The following is a 16,589-nucleotide window of genomic DNA, read 5'->3' on the forward strand; positions in this document are numbered from 1 at the left end:
GGAACCGACTGCCCCAGGGGTGGAAACACAGTCCCACCATCTGCCATGGACTGATCCAGGCTGCACTGGAAAAGAACGAGGCTCCCGAACATCTACAGTATATCGATGACATCATTGTATGGGGGAGCACAGCAGGGGAAGTCTTCGAAAAAGGAGAAAAAATTATCCAGACTTTACTGAAAGCTGGTTTTGCCATTAAACGAAGCAAGGTTAAGGGACCAGCTCAAGAAATTCAGTTTCTAGGAGTCAAGTGGCAAGATGGACGTCGTCAGATCCCGACAGAAATAATCGACAAGATCACCGCTATGTTTCCACCTACCAACAAGAAGGAGACACAAGCCTTCCTAGGTGCCATAGGCTTTTGGAGGATGGACATTCCCGAGTACAGCCAGATTGTGAGCCCTCTCTACCTGGTCACCCGAAAAAAGAATGATTTCCACTGGGGCCCTGAGCAGCAACAAGCCTTCACTCAGATCAAGCAGGAGATCGCTCATGCTGTAGCCTTTGGCCCAGTTAGGACAGGACCAGAGATCAAGAACGTGCTCTACTCTGCAGCCGGGAACCATGGTTTATCCTGGAGCCTTTGGCAGAAGGTGCCTGGGGAGACTCGAAGTCGACCACTGGGATTCTGGAGCTGGAGCTACAAAGGCTCTGAAGCAAACTACACTCCCACAGAGAAGGAAACTTGGCTGCCTATGAAGGAGTTCAAGCTGCTTCGGAAGTAATTGGCACTGAAACACAGCTGCTTCTGGCACCCCGACTACCAGTGCTGGGGTGGATGTTTAAAGGAAAGGTTCCTTCTACACATCATGCCACTGATGCCACATGGAGTAAATGGATTGCCCTCATCACTCAGCGCGCCCGTATTGGAAATCCGAATCGCCCTGGGATTCTGGAAATTATAACAAACTGGCCTGAGGGGGAGACTTTTGGATTGTCTTCTGAAGAAGAGGAGCAAGTGGCACATGCTGAGGAGGCCCCACCATATAATGAGCTACCAGAAACTGAAAGACAATATGCCCTTTTTACGGATGGTTCCTGCCGAATCATAGGCACTAGCCGGAAATGGAAAGCTGCAGTGTGGAGCTCCACATGACAAGTGGCACAAGCTACTGAGGGACAAGGTGGATCGAGTCAGCTTGCAGAGCTTAAAGCCATCCAGCTGGCTTTGGATATTGCTGAGCGAGAGAAGTGGCCGAGGCTCTATCTCTACACCGACTCATGGATGGTAGCTAATGCTCTCTGGGGATGGCTAAGTCGCTGGAAAAAGGCTAACTGGCAGCGCAGAGGGAAACCCATCTGGGCCGCCGAGATCTGGCAGGACGTTGCCTCCCGAGTAGAGAAGTTGACCGTGAAGATTCAACATGTGGATGCACACATACCCAAGAGTCGGGCTACTGAGGAGCATCACAACAATGAACAGGTAGACCGAGCTGCCAAAGTGAAAATATCACAATTAGACCTAGATTGGCAGCATAAGGGAGAACTATTCCTAGCTCGTTGGGCCCATGATGCTTCAGGTCATCAGGGGAGAGACCGAGGGGTGGACCTTACTATGGATAACATCTCACAGGTCATGCACGACTGCAAGACCTACGCTGCAATCAAACAGGCCAAGCGGATCAAGCCTCTGTGGTATGGTGGGCAATGGTTGAAATACAGGTATGGGGAAGCCTGGCAAATTGACTACATCACGCTTCCCCAAACCCGACAAGGCAAGCGTTATGTACTGACCATGGTGGAAGCAACCACAGGGTGGTTGGAAACCTACCCTGTGCCTCATGCCACTGCCCAAAACACCATTTAAGGCCTAGAAAAACAGGTCTTGTGGAGACACGGCACTCCTGAGAGAATTGAGTCAGACAATGGAACACATTTCAAGAGTGGCCTCATCAACACCTGGGCCAGAGAACATGGGATTGAGTGGATATATCATATCCCATATCATGCATCAGCTGCCGGGAAAGTTGAACGATGCAATGGACTGCTTAAGACCACCCTAAAGGCACTCGGTGGGGGAACTTTCAGGAATTGGGAACTGAACTTAGCAAAAGCTACCTGGATAGTCAACACCCGAGGGTCCATCAATCGAGCTGGTCCTGCCCAGTCAGAACCCTTGCACACAGTGGATGGAGATAAAGTCCCCGTGGTACATATGAAAGGTATTTTAGGAAAGACTGTTTGGATTAATCCCACCCCCGGCAAAGACAAACCCATCTGTGGGATTGTTTTTGCTCAAGGACCCGGTTATACTTGGTGGGTAATGCAGAAGGACGGGCAAACCCGTTGTGTACCACAGGGAAACTTAGTCTTAAGTGAGAACTATGTGTAAGGTTTCATCATGATGAAGATGTAAATAGGAAAAGGGGTAGATAATGTCCAAGATTGAAGACCAAAAAAAAACGTTTTCCAATTACCATCTGAGTAGGAGTTGCCTTGGGGCATTTTTCCTTATCTGCTCTTAATAGCCCCATCAATGCCTTGCCACATGGCTCAGAGATAACACTGTCCAGGAGCAGGTGATTAAGGACACACCTCGTGACTCATAATAACCCATTGTGAGATGCTCTGCCCAGGGGGGAGGAGCTAGGCATTCCCACCTGGATAAAACTGGGGATTTCTAGACAGAGGGGCAGCCTTTTCACAGGTTCTGCGAGAAGACACAGCAACTATATCTGCCATCCCAAGATGACTGCAGATACTCCAATTTGGACTACTACCAGCATGCTGGCCAGGTTGTATTCTGACTTTGTCAGTAGTCTTTCCCTTTGTATTATTGCATGTATTTTTGTCCTTTTCCCTTTTCCCAATAAATTGTATTTCTGACTTGGAGTCTCTCACTAGTTTTGCTTTCAAACCAGAACAAAGGAGAAGTTTTTCCACCACACAAAGCCACCCCGCAATCTAGGGTGGTCTTCGACAGAACCTCACACAGCCTTCTCTCTCTCTCCCTGCATCTGCCGGTGGCACTTAGCTATCAAAGGGCTGAAATCACTGAAGAGCTGAATTCACCAAAGAGCTGATCTCTCTTAAGAGCTGAGCTGCTTGCTAAGATTGCCTGTGTCTGGGAGCTTGCCTGAGGGACCTGGACAGGTTATGCTTATGAGCCCAGTGCTATCCAGGACACCTACGGCAGCCAGGGTCTAATAGACCCCGGAACACCAGGCCATAATAGGGGAGGGTTTCCCACCAGCTGAGGAAATGCACTCCTTCAGCATCTGGCCTATCTCCTTCACCAGAACCCCCACCAAATCTGGGTGGTTCATTTCTGAGGTGGGCTGTGGGGCACGGTCAGGCTCTGGGGCAGCACCCCTAGTTTCTGGGGCTATGTCAGGTTCTGGAGCAGCATCCCTATTTTCTTGAATATGTATCAGGGTGGTTATCCAAGTCAATCTTCCCCTATCTCTGAATGCTAAATAGAACAGGCTCCACAGGCATATCAGCAACACCAACCACGGTATGATATCATTAGCATATAGAGAGGATTTGAACCCTTCAAAAACTGGTGGGGTAGACCCAACGAGCTGGGTGAAGGGTTGAGAGAAAATTTCCCCTGGTATAATTTTGTCACAGTCGGTGCCATTTTAAAGTATTCCCAAAATCATACAGTTAGTGTGTGATAGCTCTGAATCCATGTGCCTGCCTTCCAGAGGAAGTTAAAATTCCATGAATTCCTTACCTTATTAAGCCATAAAGCAAACTGGATAACAGCCACAGTAGTCTTAGTTATAGGACCAATGCTTAGATAAGGACCTGCAAATGGGAGAAATGTAGCCATGACCACGTGCCACCTGAACCAGGGTAAGCTAAACTACATGGCAACACCTAACAAACTTTCTATATCCAGGACACAAAAATTAGGTTACTCAAGAACTGTTATTCCTTTTTTCATCCTTTTTCTCTCAATGCCCTCATGCCTCACGTTGGGCACCAAAATCTGTCTTGGTTTGACAAGACAGGAGTCTGCTAAGGAAGGCAGGGGCCTCTCTTGAAATGGAAAATGTAAACCCCCTCCCTCTGAATTATTATAATTTTTAAATTAAGGGGTTCTCAGGCTAAGGTATGGGAGCAAGAATAACAGATCTTTATTAGGAAAAATAAAAATTAAAAATAAAAATGCAGTAATACAAAACAACACTGACAAAGTCAGAATGTGACTTGACACCCTGTTGGTCAGGATGTTGGTAGCAGTCCAAATAAATGGTGGCTTCAGTCCTTCTGGAGTGACAAATGTGGTTCTGTTGAAGCAGTGATGCTGTAGAAGGGTGTAGTTTTTCTGTGAAGGTCCAGTGGTGGTGTAGATGGGCCTGGTGTTCATCTGGAAATCCAGTGGAAAAGAAAGCTGCTCCTTCAGGAATCCAGTGGGAAAAAGCTGCCTGTGGTGTTCCAAATCTCTGATTATATCCAGGTAGGAATGCTTGGCTCCTCCCCCTGGGCAGAGCATCTCACAATGGGATGATGTAATTTTATCATTAATGCAGTGACAATCAATGGCAGACTTAACAGAAGATATTTCCTGGAGAAAGGACTGGTTGTGGAAGAGATAAAGAAAACTGCTCCACCTGGTTTTAACAGGTGACCCAATTAACAGAAGGTAACTGCCCCACCTGGTTCTAACAGATGGCAAAAGAATATACATCCCCAGCCACATCTTACATTTGCAACCTAAGACAGTCTCCCATAATATCCTCGTAAATTAGATGAATGGACAGTGAGGTGGTTCAAGAACTGGCTTAATGGCAGAGCTCAGAGGGTCGTGATCAGCAGAGTAGAATCCAGTTGGAGGCCTGCAGTCATTGGCATTCCCCATGGATCAATACTGGGTCCAGTCTTATTCAATTTGTTTATCAAGGACCTGGACGACAGGATAGAATATACCCTCTGCAAGTTTGCTGCTGATTCAAAATGGAGAGGAGTGGATGATACACCTGAAGGTTGTGCTGCCATTCAGCAATACCTTGATAGGCTGGAGAGCTGGATAGAGAAAAACCTAGTGTGGTTCAACAAGGACAAGTGTAGGGTCCTGCACCTGAAGAGGAATAACCTCAAGTACCAGTATAGGTTGGGTGCCAACCTACTAGAGATCAGCTCTGTGGAGAAGCATGTGGGAGTCTTGGTGGATGACAAATTGACCATGAGTGTGCCCTTGCGGCCAGAAGGGAAAATGGTATCATGGGGTGCATTGGGAAGAGTGTGGCCAGTAAGGTGGAGGAGATGATCCTGCCCCTCTATTTAATCCTAGTGAGGCCACACCTGGAGTACTGTGTCCAGTTCTGGGCTCCTCAGTATAAGAAAGACAAGGAACTACTGGAGAGGGTTCAGAAGAAGCCACAAAGATGATGATGGGTCTGGAGCATCATTCTTATGAGAGACTGAAGGAGCTGGGCCAGTTTAGTCTAGAGAAGACTGAGAAGGCATCTTATCAATACATATAAATATCTCAAAGGCAGGTGCCAATAGGATCGTGCCAGACTCATTTCAGTGGTTCCCAGTGACAGGACAAGGAGAAATGGCCATAAACTAAAACACAAGAAGTTCTACCTCAACATGAGGAAGAACTTCTTTCCATTGAGAGTGGCAAAGCACTGGAATAGTCTGCCCAGGGAGGTCGTGGAGTGTCCCTCTCAAGGCATTCAAAATCCAGCTGGATGTGTTCCTGTGTAACCTGCTCTAGGTGACCCTGCCTTAGCAAGAGGGTAGGGTGGGATGATCTCCAGAGGTCCCTTTCAACCCTAATTATTCTGTGGGTTTTTTTCTTTGTTGATTATATTTTTTTTCAAAATAGTGCTACAGTATAACTGATATATCTACAGAATTTCAGTTCTGTTCCTAAAACTGAAGCAAATAAAAAATCCAGCAACTGCTATAAATATTATTTGATGTTTTAAATGTAGTTGGCATCTTACTTGATTGTTCAGTGTTATATGTTTTACCTGTGTTGAATCTATTGAGTAAAATGCAGCAAATTAACTAATTCTTCTCCATCAGCAACACAATAATGACAAATGATATTCCTAAAGATGATACAAGAGCAGCTCAAAAAATTGAACATATACAGGTATTTTTATGTTCATACTTGAATAGTGAAAAGAACCCAAAAGTTACTTGACTAATTACGTTTTCAATTGTCTTACATCATTGCGGCCACAGGGTTAACCATATGGTAAAGGAAGGTGAAGGACAGGTAATTCTTCAGATTCAGATTTCTATACTGCATGGACTTCTCCAGCTATTCTAAAGATACACTCCTACTTCAATTTCTAGGTCAGTGTGGCTGAAAAATCAATACTATTTATAGCCTTTAAAGCGCTGATGTTATAACTAACATGAAAATATAGAACCTTTGAAGAGCAGCAACAACTAGTATCAGATTATCCAGTGAGGAAAGCTCTCCACATTTCTAGCTGTGATTACTACAAATAAAAATACTCTTTAGCCTCATGTAAGAAGTCTGAGCTGTTGTCATAATATTTCTAATTTTAAAAAATCCATTAACATTTAATTTTTTAAAAAACATATCCTGTGCATTAAATTTTAATTAAGCTATGGAATAAATATATTGAAAACTCTCGTTCTTAACATGTCCAAGGACAGAGAAGACACTTGAAAAAGTAGAAATAATAAAATAAAAAAATTCACTGTTACATTTGCAGAGCATAAGTTCTTTCTTCAAATTTATTGTCATAGGCTTGGGAACACAGAATAGAAAATCACATTCTTTATTATGTCTGAAAAAACCTCAACCTTAAACACAGAGGAACAGGCAACTCCTCCATGGTGTTGGGCTTTTTTGTTTGGGTTGGTTTTTTTTAACTGTGAATAAAGAACTATACAGTCTTGGTTTTCATAGCTGCATGATCTTTTGCATAGCTGCACAGTAACTGAAAAAGTAAGAATCATTAAATGTAGAACAGTTATAGTACCTTGAACATCATCAATAAAATAGAATCAAACTTGATGCTTAACATGTTGAACTATTTCTCTCTTCTACAGACTTACCCGAGTTGTGTGTAATTGCTCACTGATTTGGCTAGTTTTGTCATTGATCTTGAATATGCCTCCTCTATTTCAGCCCTGTAAAAGAAAGCAAACAAAAGCATAACTGAAATTTTGAAGATATTTAAAGAAAAATGCATAGGCACTCTAAAGATGCAAAGCATAGGAGGAATTTTTACTTTAACTGAAAATTACTCCACTCAACAACTATATGTAAAACCACAGAAGTATATTAAAAAAAATAATCTAAGAACACTGATAGAAGGTTGCAGGGAACAGAAACAAATAAAACCTAAGGGCTTCTGCTGGCCTTCACAACCAATGAGGAAACTAAACTCCAAATAAACTACTCCCTTTCCCCCACCCCCTCAGACAATGAAGAGACAATAGGGAGAGATTATAAGTTAAAAATAACAATTTACTAAAATCACAAATAACAATGGCATCAATTAAAAAAAAAAAAAGCATAAAAAGAAGATGCCTTACCCACAAAAAGGAATTTACTGCCCAGAACAAAGAAAAACACTTCCCATGGTACTGAAATAGGCCAGAGAGAAACTTTCTAACACAGTTTTGAGTATTAGAAGGCATGCATTCTTTATTGCAGTGCTGGTTACTCGGAGGATCCTCCCCCTAATTGAGTGTCCTGAGCGTCGGGTAAACAGTTTTTATTATACATACTGATTACATATTCATTAGCTATCCCCACTTACTTGTATTACTTTATTTTACATTATCATACCTCTTAGTCCTTATATGGTTCTTTGGAGTCTGTCTTCAATGTCTGGTGTCCTTTTTAGGTGGCTCTTCCTCAATCGCCACTTTTGAATAAGTGCAATATTGTTGTTTTGCATACCTTCTCTTTGCCTAAGTTACATCCTTTATTTCTCCAAAGCTATGCTGTTCTGTTCTACTGTCCATATCACCCAAAGACAGCATCTGACATGATCGCCAAACAAATGAAAAAATGGCAACCAATTCCATGGTTTGTGGCTGCAGCTACAGCTTGGCTCCACTCAGCTCAGCTGGGCTTTGTTGCGGCTTGGGCTTCACACAGCTCGGCTGGGCTCCACTACATGCCACTACCACTCTTTTTTTTCTCAAAATGGCATCTTAGGCTCACCATCGCTGTCCTCCAGAAGCAAACCACAAAAGCTGTAGATCAGAGGAATGGGAAAGGGACTGCCTGCGGGAAGGGTCACGCTCCAGCACGGTGTGGGTGGAGGGAGGCAGAGATCTCTGAAGCTTGCTCTTGGGGAAAGAGGTTTACTGGGGGTGTAGGAAGGCCCGAGCTTCGTGCTTTTAGGCGTAGCACACGGCCGGGCTTAAGAGGACGGGGGAGGGGAGAGACAAACGGAGGGTTTAGGAGAGGGGAAGCCCCAGGAGGGGAGGGAGAGGTTCTAAGAGAGGGGGAGAGGTCCAAGAGGGGGAAGGGTCCAAGAGACCGCATGGCCTCTCAGACCCCCTTTATCAGGGGCTCCCAGGTGGGCCGGGACAAGGCATGGGCCAATGGGGTTACAGACACTGATGTTTTAGGGGCAGGTACAGAGGTGTGGGATGAGCCACACATCTTTTGGGGGGTGGGATGGAACAGTCCATTTCACTCCAGGATTCATCCAAGGGCAGAAGTGACATCCGGCTAGCTGAGAGAACAGTCATATCTATCTGTCATCTGCAACAACTGCCAGTGGCAAAGAGGGGCTAGGTCTGCTGGGCTGTCCCCAATACCTTTCCCAGCATCTGGCCTTCAGCCTTTCCTGATGAAACCACACCTCCTAGCAGTGATATAGGTGGTATCAAATATTAAACACCAAAGCTCCATCCCCTGGCTTTGAAACCATAACATTATCCACCACTTATTCTATACCATCTACATCATGCCTGGATTTACACCTTTCAACTATATACATATATATATACACACATATAACTATGCACAGGCACAGGTATGATTTCAGTAGTCACTGATCATCCCCCCAAAATGTTTGTAGAGTTCATTTAGTCCATGGATGGCATAACTGGAGCAGTCCATACTCATTGTCCATGGTATTTACAGCATACAGTGTCAGAGTCATACAGAAAACAGAATTACATATGTAATTCAATATTACAGGCTGTTCTCACACAAAGTCAAATCACCCTGAGGTATACAATATTTCACTGTCCCTCTGCATTACCCACTAAATGCATCCAGGTCCTGGAGCAAAAACAATCCCATAGATGGGCTTGCCTTTGCTTGAGGCAGGACTAATCCAAATGTATTTCCTAAGACATTCCTCATATGCACCATGGGGATGTTAAGGGTTCTGATTGGGCAGGGTCAGCCTGATTGGTAGAGCCTCCAGTGTCAACTATCCAGGTGCCCTTTGCTAAATGTAAATCCCAGTGTTTGAAGGTCCCACCACTCATTGCTTTCAATGTGTTTCTTAACAGTCCATTATACTGTTCAATTTTTCCAGAGGCTGGTGCATGATATGGAATGTGATACATCCACTTGATGCCATGTTCTTTGGCCCAGGTGTCTATGAGGCTATTTTTGAAATGAGTCCCACTGTCTGACTCAATACTTGCAGGGCTGCCATGTCACCACAGGACTTGCTTTTCAGGGCCCAGGATGGTGTTCTGGGAAGTGGTGTGAGATACAGGGCATGTCTCCAGCCATCCAGTGGTTGTTTCCACCACTGTCAGAACAGACCGCTTGCCTTGGCAGGTTAGCAGGAGTGTGATGTAATCAGTCTGCAGGGCCTTCCCATATTTTGACCATTATCCACCATACCACAGGGGCTTTACCTGCTCAGCCTCCTTGATTGCAGCACATGTTTCACAGTTATGGATAACCTGGGAGACAGTGTCCATGGTTAAGTCCACCTCTCAATAATGAGCCCATCTCTATGTTGCAGCTCTTCTCTGATGACCTGAGGTGTTATGGGCCCATCGAGCCAGAAATGTATCTCCCTTGTGTTGCCAATCAAGATCTACCTGCAATACTTTAATCTTGGCAGCTTTATCTACCTGTCAATTGCTGAGATGTTCTTCAGTAGCCCAGCTCTTAGGTATGTGTGCAACTACATGACATGCTTTCACAGTTAACTTCTCTACCCGGGCAGTGAGGTCTTGCCAGAATTCAGCAGCCCAGATGAGTTTCCCTCTATGCTGCCAATTGGTCTTTTTCCATTCTTCCAGCCACCCCAAGAGAGCATTTGCTACCATCCAGGAATCAATGTAAAGTGTTAGCCATTACTCTCTTTCAGCAATATCTAAAGACAGCTGGATGTCTTTCAGCTCTGCAACTTGACTTGATCCAACTTGCCCCTCAATAGCTTCTATGAGTCATTGTATAGAACTCCATATGACAGCTTTCCTTTTACAAAGTATTCTTACAATATATAGCAAGAATCATCAGTGAAGAGAGTATATCGCTTTTCATTTTCTGATAACTGGTTATATGGTGCGGCCTTCTATGCGCGTGTTGCCTGCTCCTCTTCCTCTTCTGATATGAGTCCAAAATTTTCACCTTCAGGCCAGTTCATGATGATGTCCAAGATCCCTGGGTGCTTGGGATTTCCCATCCGAGCTCACTGTGTGATGAGAACGATCCACTTGCTCCATGTGGCATTAGTGGAATGATGTGGAAGGGACCTTTCCTTTGAACATCCAGCCCAGCACTGGCAGTAAAGGTGCCAGGAGGAGCTGGCAGGTAAAGAGAGAGAATAGCCAGCTGCACCCCTCCCCTGAGCTGTGGCAACTTCTTTTGTCTCTCTTAAATACCTGGTTGTTATTGTTCCTTAGCAAAAAAATGGGAGAAAATTCGCTGAGAGAAAGAAAGAAAAGGAAAAATCCTAAACCTCAACAGTTCATTACTAGAATATAAGTATACAACAAGGCAAACAAACAACAACAGCACCAACAAGAAAGAAAACAGAAGCCCATTAACAGCCTTCTCTGCTGTCAAGCACTTTCCTCTTTGGTGTAGTTATGACCACAGCTGGCAGGGGCACTGTTGGCTCTTGGCCAGGCAGGGGCAGGTGTGATTATTCCCCCGCAGCTGCAGGGGGTGCTGTGGCATGAGCTGTTAAACAGCTCACATGTCCCAGTTAAAACAGCTGCTTTTGCAAGTGGAAGCTCACACACATAAGTAAAAGCTGTGCAGGATGAAAACTCTGCAGTGGCAGTGAATCCTCTGGGCAGCAGCAGTCTGGAACCAAAACCACACCTCTCCACTCCAATTCCAAGAGCGAGAGAGGGAGAAGCTGAGCCCAGCCCCCTGACCCCCCGGCAAAATCTTGTGGTATCTCTGCACTTCCCAAGGGAAAGCCTTCAAGCTAAGAGGCTGCAGCCAGCTGCACCCTCCCCCCCCCACCTTGGCCACTTCCTTTGTCTCATAAGTATTGGTTGTTCCCATCTCTTAGGCAACAAATGGAACAAAATTCACTGAGAGAAAGAAAAGAAAAAAAAAAGGAAAAATTTTAACCTCCAACACACATGATAGGGATTAAAATCTGATTGTAATATGGAATATGCATCCTCCAAAAACCCAGGTGTCCTGGCTTGTAAGACAAGCATGTATTCTATTTGCCATCTGTTGGAAGTGGGGCAGGTATCTCCTCTTAAGTTAGGCAGTTTTCTTATCTCTTCCAAGAATGAAGTCTCCATCCCGGGAGATATCTTCTGTTAATGGGCCACTGAATGACTCACTGCGTGACAGATAAAGTTACATCATCCTGTTATAAACGAGCACAATAGGCTAGCATTGTGAGATGCTCCACCCAGAGGGAGGAGCCAAGCATTCCTACCTGCATAAAATCAGCATTTTTTAGAACATCAGAGCAGCCTCTTCGCTAGATTCCCAGAGGAGCAGCTTCTTCCCTGCTGGATCCCCAGAGGAAGACCAAGCCCATCTACTTTATCACCAGACCTTCAGAGAAAACTACACCCTTCTACAGATCACTGCTTCAGCAGCATTTCATCTGCCACTCCAGGAGGAGCAGCCACCATTTAACTGGACTATTAGCAACACCCTGACTCCTCAGGGTGTCAGGTTTCTGAATCTATCAGTAGTTTTGTTTATACTAATTGCATTTTTTTTTAATTTAGGTTTTTTTCCTAGTAAAGAACTGTTATTCCCATTCCCATATCTTTGCCTGAGACCCTTTAATTTTAAAATTGTAGTAATTCAGAGGGAAGGGGTTTACCTTTTCCATTTCACAAGAGACTCTTGCCTTCCTTCACAAAATTCTGTCTTTTCAAACCAAGACACTAGGGAAGCCTGTGTTTCCTTCTTGCTGGTCAGTGGGGACATAGCTGCTATTTTGTTGACCACATCCATTGGAATCTGATTACATCCATCTTGCCATTTAACTCCTAAAAACTGGATTTCCTAGGCAGGTTCCTGGACATTTGCTTTTTGGCAAAACCAGCCTTCAGGAAGATTGGGATAATCTTCTCTGCTTTTCTCAAAAATTTCCTCTACCATGTTTCCCTATATGATTATATCATCAGTGTATTGTAAGTGTTCTGGACCCTCACCCTTTTCCAGTGCAGCCTGGATCAGTCAGTCCATGGCAAATGGTGGGGCTGTGCTTCCACCCCTAGGAAAGTCAGTTCCAGGTGTACTGGACATTGCTCCAAGTGAAACCAAATTGTGGCCTGCATTCTGCTGTTACAGGGATGGAGAAAAACACATTAGCAATGTCAGTGGTGGCAATACTTTGCTGCCTTGGACTCCAGCTTGTACTGAACTCCAGCATGTCTGGTATGGTAGCATTCAGTGGTGGTGTGACTCGGATCAGGCCTTGATAGTCCACTGTCAGTGTCCACTCTCTATTAGATTTACACACAGGCCATATGGGGCCATTAAAAGGTGAGCAAGTCTTGCTGACCACTCTTTGGCTCTCCAGTTCACGAATCATCTCATGGATGGGAATCATCGAGTCCTGGTTGGTGTGGTATTGCCGATGATGCACTGCTGTTGCAGCAATCAGTACTTGTTGTTCATCAACCCACAGCACTCCCATAGCAGAAGGGTCTGATGAGAGGCCAGGCACGGTATTAATCTGTGTTGCTTCTGTCTCCACAGCAGTTATCCCTAAAGCCCAATTGTTGCTACTGAGTAAGAAAGCGGCACAGACGCCAAGAAGGCTGGTTTGCACAACAGCAGCTTTAATGCGAAAAACTCCCCTCTTTATAGACTAACCCAACACATTCTACCAGATTGGCTAATTAACAAAAACACTTTTCTCAGTGTTGTGGTTTGACATGGAAAAAGAATTTTCTCAGAAGGAAAAGGTCAATTTGGATATTGACCAGTTGAAGGTGGACACGCCTCTGAGAACACAGAGGAGTTAAAAGCAGAAATCCCAGGAGAACTCACTCTCTTTGGTTCCGGTCAGCGTGCAGTGCAGGACTCTCCCCTGCCCGGCCAGGTGGCTGGGTAGGGGAGGAGAAGGCGCATGGCCTGACTGAGGTAGATTAAAGGGTGGAGGGACTACAACCGGGCTGGCCCCCTGCAGATGGAAGGGTGGAGAAATCTGGGATGTTCCCCCCCCCCCCCCCCAGAGTCGAGAGAGAGAGAGAGAAAGAGACAGCGGCGGTTTTATCAGCAGTATGCCGCAGGGAAGGAGAAGAGCGGGGGGTCCGCAAGGTGCCCAGCTGCCTGTAGAGCCGGAGCCTGGGCATCGAGCCATCCTTGGGAGTCGGGACTTTTAACCCTTCCTTGAGAAATGAAAGCTTTGTGAAATTTTTCTCCTCCTCGGTTTGAAAGAGAGGAAGAGAGACAGCTTGGACCCTGGGATGTTAGAAGGAGAAATTCTAGATGGGAGGGGATGATGGAGTGGCTTTTGGCTGGACTTTTTCTTGGTAGCCACAGACTGAACCGATTTTCTCCTCCAGGAGAGACTGTATTTTAAGAGGATGCCAGTGAGCCAAAGAGACCATGCTTCAGCTGGGAAAAGACAGAAGTGGAGCAAACAGAGAAAAGTTAGGGAGGTTTGTGGTGGTGCCCCCTGTCTTCAGAGAAGAAAAAGAGAAGAAGATCTCTGTTCTTGGACCCTCAGCCCCAAGGGAAAATGGGGGAGGACTGTGGTCCCAAAAAATGAAAAACTGAACTGGTTTTTTTTCCCCTCTTGGCAGGGCATCCTTGAAAGGAAAAATCCTAAAAGCAGTCTGACCATCCATGCATTGGTGGTGAGAGCACTGTGCATGGAAAGGAGAAGGGTCACCATGGCAAACTTTTTCTCCGGGCAGTGCCATGTGTGACATGGAAACACAGGATGAGGAGCTGTGTTTCTTGGGGGTCTGTGGCATGGGAGGGACTCCTCTCTCCCTCGATGGACTGAATATCGATTGTCTGGAGGGTGGAAACCTGATTGGGGTCCAGATTGTGTCTCGCTGTGGTTTGTTGAAGTTGGGTGGTGGGAGGAGGAATGTTTTGCAAGGTTTTCATTTTGATCTTTGTGTGTGGTTTTTTTTCCTTTATTTTTTTCTTTTATAGTAGTAGCTTAATAAAGATTTTTTCCCTGTTATTAAGCTTGGGCCTGATTTGCTCTGTTCTCAATTGCATTTCTCAGCATTCAATTGAGAGATTGCATTTTCATGGGGGCGCTGGCATTGTGCCAGTGTCAAACCATGACACTCACAAACAATCCTTGAGAAGAACAGAAAAAGAAAGAGTAGAAAAACACCACCTGCAGTTTGTTTACAATAACAGGTTATCATAGTTTCTCTACAACTCCCTAAAAATCTCACAAGTCTGTCATGAGAAAACTTATCTTGTTTTCTTTTTCTCTGACCAGGCTGTCACATCCACACCCAATGATGTGCTTTTTGGTCTTTGAAATACCTGCTCCTGAGGTAATCTATGCCAAGGATACACAGAGCCTCTGGACCAGTCACAAGGAGGTGGTTTTGCCACTGCTTCATGGTCAGGGCTTACTTCAGCTTTCAGTACAGTCAGTTGTTGGGATCCCCCTGTGTGGATGTGACAGCCTGGTCAGAGAGTGAGAAAACTACATAAGTTTTCCCAGAATCGGCCTGAGAGACTTTAGGGAGTTGAAGATAAACAATGATAGCTTATTATTATAAACAACCTGCAGGTGGTGTTTTCCTACTCTCTGTTTTCTGGTTTTTCTCAAAGATTGTTTATAAGAAGGGCAACTTGTTAAATAGCCAATCAGGTGAAATGTTTTAACTAAATGACCAATCAAATCTACCTGGATTGGAACAGCTTAAAAAAGAGCAGTTCCTAATATTCAGCAGGTTAATAAGCCAATCAGCTTTCTGATGAGTCTGTGTCATTTCTTACTCAATAGCAACATCTGGTGACCACGCCATATATTGCATCGGTCAGCCCTTCGTGTATTGTGGGATGGACAAAGGGACGCCTCAGACCCCCGCTGGAACTCTGCTGGGACCTCGTGGCGCCAGCGTAGGCCGTCCGCATCTGGACACCCTCTGTTCCCCCGGAGAGGTAACGACCTTTCCCTGCGTCCTCCTGGAAAGGACTGGGAACATGTTTTTGCCCTGATAGCTTAAAAGTTCGGGTGGGAATGAATTCCCCAGCAAAGCAGACAGTCAGTACCTCTTGCTGGAGGTTGGGGGCCAGTGTTTTCATGATGGGGAGTCACCTCTATAGGGAAGAAGGCACAATCGTTTCTGTGTGGAAGCACATGATTTCCTTTATTGGAGTCTCTGTATGAGATGAGTCACTCTGCACTCTACTTGCCTGGGCCAAATCTCATGACTTTCTGTTAGATATAGACACTGCTTTTAGTCCGCAACTGTAGGAGGCATTGGGCCACTGGCTCTTGGAGGAAGTTACTAAAGTTACTGTGCCTTGACTCATACCTGTATGGGGACTCCTGTCCCGTATCTTCCAAGGCCACAACCAGAGGGAAAGCAAATCATAAATGGGGGCCTCAGAGGGCGACAATGTTGCCTCTGGGGGCACCGACACCCCAGGGGGAGGACCGGCAGACTGGGCAGCTGCCAGCTTTTCTCCAGCTTCGCGAGGACTGACGGGGGATGTGGGGACCCCCCGCGAAACCTATCTCTCACCTAGAGATTATGTTCTGCCGAAATATCCTCATACCTATGATTCTGTGAGGCCAATGTATCCTCCTCCTGCAAAACTGGCACCGCCGAGCACAATAGCTGCATCCCGTCTGGGCCGGGGGGGTGGCCCCTCCACCACTGCTGGCAATGCCAGAACCGTTGCTGCCACACCTAGTGGATTGGCTTTCCCCTACCTAGCAAAGAGCAGCTGGCGAGCCGCTGCAACAGCTGGCCCTGCTCCAGCCACTGGTGATGCCCGCCTCCACTCCACGGGATGCAGTGGACATGTCTGTGTTTTGGCCAACCTCACTCTACCCAGCAGGATGGCCTTCCCCCCCACTGCAAGCTGGGGACCGACTCTTTCATGGCCAGCAGGAGCTGCTGCTCTCGACTCAGATTCCTCCCTCCACCGCTGCGGGTGAGGACGGAACCACCTCCGTCATCGGCAGTCGCCACAGCTGTACCAGTCACTCTGTCAGCTCCCTTGTCATCAGCCATGGAGCCTGTGCTGATGTACTGGCCACACCCATCATCGGCGCCTGCCA

General features: G+C 45.9%; 1 pseudogene; it reads left to right on the forward strand.

Annotated features, from left to right (window-relative positions):
• Positions 1 to 305: 305 nt before the first annotated feature.
• Positions 306 to 1,401, forward strand: LOC146763155 (uncharacterized; annotated as a pseudogene).
• Positions 1,402 to 16,589: the final 15,188 nt, after the last annotated feature.

Source organism: Lonchura striata, chromosome W, assembly GCF_050655825.1.
Source record: "Lonchura striata isolate lonStrDom1 chromosome W, ASM5065582v1, whole genome shotgun sequence".
NCBI lineage: Eukaryota > Metazoa > Chordata > Aves > Passeriformes > Estrildidae > Lonchura > Lonchura striata.